This window comes from Austrofundulus limnaeus, unplaced genomic scaffold, assembly GCF_001266775.1.
Source record: "Austrofundulus limnaeus strain Quisiro unplaced genomic scaffold, Austrofundulus_limnaeus-1.0 Scaffold608, whole genome shotgun sequence".
NCBI lineage: Eukaryota > Metazoa > Chordata > Actinopteri > Cyprinodontiformes > Rivulidae > Austrofundulus > Austrofundulus limnaeus.
In genome coordinates this window covers 188,158-194,008 of record NW_013953010.1, presented here as the reverse complement: position 1 = coordinate 194,008, position 5,851 = coordinate 188,158, and positions in this window count along the sequence as shown.

Genomic DNA, 5,851 nt, shown 5'->3' with positions numbered 1-5,851 from the left:
TTAAAATGTCTGACCTGATGATTCTGATTTTGGCCAATACAGATTTTTTTTAGATTACACCGTCAGGTGTTATAAGGTCACAAAGCACCTTCAATGTACCAACCTTATTTTATTGAAAAACATTAAACAATACCCTTTGAAAAAATACAAACTTGTTTTAACTGGACATTAGGTAGAGCTCACAGCAGAGCAAAGGGGGAAAGGGTGACTTTTAGACCTTTGTGGAGGTAGATGAGAAGCTGATTTTTTTCCCACTGATCTTATTCAATTCAATTCTGTTTATTTATATAGCACCAAGTCACAACAACTGTTGTCTCAGGGCACTGTGTTGTCTCAGGGCACTTTGTTTTAGGAATGTCCCGATCAGATACTCAGTATTGTTATCGGTGGCAGATATGGCCATTTTTTGAAAATCGGGTAGAATGGGATTTAGTCATGTGATCGGGCTGATCCAGTTTTCGCGACAGTTTTCAGAGTCATCATGCTTTACAACTGCCATTAAGAAGTCAAGACGCACACAAGTATCCAACCATGTCTACAGTGTGGGAACACTTTTCATTGGAAAACAATGACGCTCAAACTGCATCTTGCAAAATTTGCAAACTGGATGYTTCTCGTGGTGAGAACAGCAGGGCTCGCTTTAATACCACCAACCTTGTCACTTGGAAAGAAATAAAGAAATAAAGCTATCGRATCAGTATCGTAAAGACTAATCATTAAAAAATTGGATTGTATAGTGAGCCAAAAAAATCTGGATCGGGACATCCCTACTGTGTTTAAGTATTGGCTGATCTCTGATCTCCCAAAATTAAGGACATTGGTCGGCCGATTTATCCATCCATCTCTATTCAAGACTGCAGAGTGATTCTAAGATTTTTAGCTTTTAAATTCAACTTAAGATGTTGATCTTACCAGATTTTTGCCAAAAATCGATTGGTTGAATCACTAGTTCTTAAAGTCAGGGTCTCCCACAGTATAACATAAGAACTGTTTTGAGATTTGAGTTTATGGTCTGAGGTTTACACAGAGAACACAGAGATTTATGCTCTGTTTTATTGTTGTCAGTCCTTCTTATCAATAGAGGTGGCTACTGTGACGACAGTGCAAAGGAAACTGTTAAAAGAGTAGGATACCAGAAATATGGGACATTGTATTGTGTTATGGCATAGCGTTTAACCGTCTCCACCACAAATGTTGTTTTAAGATAATGGAAATCAACTTTGGCATTGGCCCCACTTGGACAAATCATTGGCTCATTAGTCAAGTCAGAACTTCTTAAAGGAATATATTTCACCCACCAAAATATTAAACAAAAACCTCTCCTGGGCTTGGTGCTCTTAGTATGAGTTTAGGATGATTCAGCCACTGTCACAGAAATTTTAAGAGAATATTTATAAAATTGATTGCATAAGATCGGTTATCAGTGGTGGCTGTCTATAAAAAGGTTGACTCCAAAAGTTAATAAGTTGCAGACAGTTACATTTATTTTTAGAGGGTTCTGGGATTACCCACCTTTTATGATAGCAGGCGATATTTAAACAATTTTCCTCTAAATTAGTTTCTATAAAACAACTATCACAACAGGTAGACAGGTAGGAAAATTTGTCTGGCCCAGTTCTGACTCACACAGAGTGCTAACACTTAGCCTAGATACAGCAAAGAATTATGACCCAGTGGCCCAGATGTGGTTTGCCAGAGGTGGTCCATGCATGGGCCAGCACCATATAAATCAAACCACAACTGGGACAGTTGTTGCATGCCATTTTAAAAACAGTGCCATCATTGCCAGACCTGGCCCACATCCAGTTGACAAACCACTTGCTATGCCAGTCAGCCTGCAGTACCAGCTTAATGGGCTCGACACACGGGGAGCGACAAACTACAGCGATCAACGGCTGTCATCGCAGCCAGGGTGAAACCYGACACACGGGACGCCACAGTGACGGAAGCGGTGCGAATCGCGCTATTGAGTCGCTTGTCTCCGAGCAATCTGATTGGTTGTTTTTCTACACGTCATTTATTTGTGGTTGGGAAAAAACAACGGTGTGTACTACCGCCACCAACTGGTTTTGTCGAGAAAAATATATATTATTATAAATATTGCGAGTGATTTTGACATTTAAAAGCAGTCTGTATCAGAGAAGGCAACGAGGACGAAGAGTCAGAAGATTTTACTGGAATTAACTGAAATCTTGCTGTTAAGTCTACTCTACAAAAGACAAAGAAAGCCTTGGGTTCATCCTATATTACAGGCAAGGAAGCAACATGGTGAATATCATCATTTGATGACAGATCTCAAGGCTGATCCAGATAAATTCAGAGCCTACTTTCGTTTGAGCCCTGAACTTTTTTCCAAACTACTAAACATGATAACCCCCAAAATTGAGAAGATTCACACAAACATGAGGGAGCCCATCAGTCCTGAATGGCTTGCTATCTGTTTGAAGTATGTAATTTTTAATATGTTTAGGCCCATAATATTTATTTTGAATGCTAGCAGTTATATTTTAACTCAGGTATAGCAGTGTATGGTTGTTTAGTGAAAAATGAACAGCACATATGACAAATCTAATTATTTTAATGAACTTTACATATTGCACTTTTACAAAGAAGTAGGGATGCACGATATATCAGTATTGATATCGGTATCGGCCGGTATTTGACAATTTTTTAGAATATCTGTATCGGTCCGATATGTAAAACTGGGCCGAAATTAACGTCCGATATTGATTTCCCACTTTTTAGCTTTGTGCTTCTGTTTTGGGAGGGGAGATGGTTGGTTGAGAGGCATCTGTTTGATCATAATAGTGATACTGACACTGCGTAACCAGGAATAACTGAAGTAGGGAGCCATGTCAGAGGTCTGGTCTTTATTTACGGTATCAAAAAAGACCCAAGTGTGTTTGTGTGTGTATATATATAATATAATTTGTGTGTTTGTGTAATATCGGTAAATATCGGTTATCGGCCATAGCAGCCATAATTATATCAGATATCAATATCGGCTGAAATTTTCATATCGGTGCATCCCTACAAAGAAGGCAACAATTCAACATTTATGAGCGTTTTAAATATTTAACATATTTTTATAACAGTATCTGGAGCTGTAAACATACAGTGCAAATGAGTGCAATACCATGAATCACTAAAGATGATAAGAGCATAATTATCCTTCTCCAAACTCAAACTTGTGGAGCACTCTCATTATTTCCAGCTTGGCTTCTGATTTTCGGGCTCCCATATGCTGTCTGAGAATGGGCAAAAGGTTTTGGAGGTAGAGCTCATCTTCRGATTTGGGCTCGAATATTGTCCACTCTGCTGAGGATGGACTCCTCAAAGCTGGTCTGATCAGGCCTTCTCTGTTTCACCGGGTTGGTCTTTTGAGAAGATGATTGTGGCTTTTGCTGAGTTGACAGGTCCAGGCTGCTGGAATCAYTAGTAGTCTCACTGGTTGTAGTGTGCTGTAGATCAGCATCCACACCATCTTCACCCTCTGTCACAGGCTCCAGGGTTAATGTTATCATCTCTTCCTCCTCCTCCCTCTGTGAGTCATCTGCTGTTAGGTTGCCACTTGTATCACGCTCCTTTATATAAGGCTCCGGGAAGGACATGACGTGGAAGTACTTCCATATCTTCTGGTCACCAGCTGCTGAGCCACTTTTCTTAGTTTTAAGAGCTTTACAGGCCCTAATGAAAGTGTCTGAGGTTTTACCAGCGCTTTTTGGCCTCTTCACCTGTAAAAACAAGATCAAAATAAGTCAATACCATACTTACTAAAACATATATTAGGAACTTTAAAAAAATGTAATTTAGATTTAAGTCAGTAAACATTTGTACTATTATACTATTTGTACTATTTATACTATTGCTTTTAACTGTACCATAATTTATTATTTATATATTTTCTTCAGATTCCTTGCAACAGGAGATTCCTTTGCAACTATTGGGTTCAACTACCATGTGGGAAACTCAATCACTGGAAAGATTGTGGATGAAGTCTCACAGGCCATTTGGGATGTGCTGCAGCCTGAATACATGCCAGAGCCAACAACAGGTGACCGGAAAGCCATTGCAGAGGGTTTCAAAACAAGATGGATTTTCCCAAACTGCATTGGTGCACTAGATGGGAAACATGTTGTGCTACAAGCTCCTCCATCCTCTGGCTCCAAATACTTCAACTACAAAGGCTTACCTTCTATTGTCCTTTTAGCTCTAGTTGATGCTAATTACGTTTAGAGTCATTGATAGGGGAGGATACAGGAGGAACAGTGATGGGGTCATCTTCTCCGAGTCTCCATTTGGGAAACGTCTTGAGTGCAGGCACACTGGGCATACCAGAAGACACCACAATACAAGGTGCAGAGGACCTGGGGCCAATGCCACATGTACTTGTGGCAGATGAAGCTTTCCCCCTTCAACGACACATCATGAGGCCATATCCAGGGAGACAGCTACAAAGAAAAGAGAGGTGCTTCAACTACCACTTGTCTCGCGCCAGGAGAATAGTTGAAAATGCTTTTGGTATCTTTTCTACCCAGTGACGAATGTATTGCCGTGCTCTGGGTATCTGCTGAGGAAAAGCTGATTCTGTTGTGAAGGCAACATGTGTTCTTCATAATTACATGCGGCAAAATGGAGAAATGGAGCAAGGGATTCCACAGTTGCCACCCACTGACAACACAAGAGATGCTGGTTTGGAGGCCATCACCCAGAATGGCTCCAACAACTCAAGCAGAGAGGCAGCTTCAATTAGAAAAAAATACTGTGACTACTTCAACTCGACAGCTGGAGAGGTGCCATGGCAACATCAAATATTATAGATGGGTTTCAGACATTTTATTTTTTTCCCTGGCATGGTGTTGAGGACAATTCACCATTTTAATGTAATTAGGGTATTCTCTGACAATTTGTCCAAAAAAATAGTGTGCTTTATAGGTTCGTGGAGTCTTTAATATATGTTCAGACAAGTTTTATATGTTTAATTAACTATTGTTTTATAATATAGCTTACAAATGAAACAGTTGGAGTTGATGTAATATTTTCCTTTATTGAAATATGAATGAAATAAACRTATTTGTAGGTTATACTTGTATATATGTCATTATTTCACTGTAAAAGTATTATAGATTTATTATAAAAGTAAAGACATAGGCTACATTTATATACTGGTATACATTATATAACATTTATACGTTACTATATGTTGGAGGATCAACAGCACAAATCGTATGATACTAATGTTTAAAAAACTGACAAAAACGGACTCTTAAATGCAACTTTATGTGTTGAAAACTTACTGGACAACTTCACTCTGGCACCACCAAGTTCCCATACAGCTGCCTTTTTATGTACATCCCTGTAATCACTTCAGGAAGTGTCAAATAAAATCGGGAAGTMAGATATAGCCAAAATTATGTTTTTCTATGTTGAAACTGGTGCTGACTGCAGTGTGTAGCATACTCTCTTCTCATTGGTCAGTCAACGAAACTCTCGCTGATTGGTTGTTGCGCCAGGCAACAGCGACAGAAGTTGAACATTTTTTAACATTGCTGGGTCATGTCGCAAGCTCACGTGTGCACGTCTACACGAACAAGCGCAAAATTTCACATGCACTATTTTCGCCGGTCGCTTGACTGGAGGAGGGCAAGTTATTGTCGCATCACCGCACAAGCTCCATAGGAAATGAAAGGAGAGCGAGCGACGTCGCCTCCCGTGTGTCGAGCCCATAACTCTAAATCTGGCCCAGACATGTCTGCTATGTGGGAAGAATATTGGTAATTGATTTGATTTGATTTATTTATTTAACAGGAAAAGATTATTAAAAATCAAGCCTGACTCAGCATAATTGCTG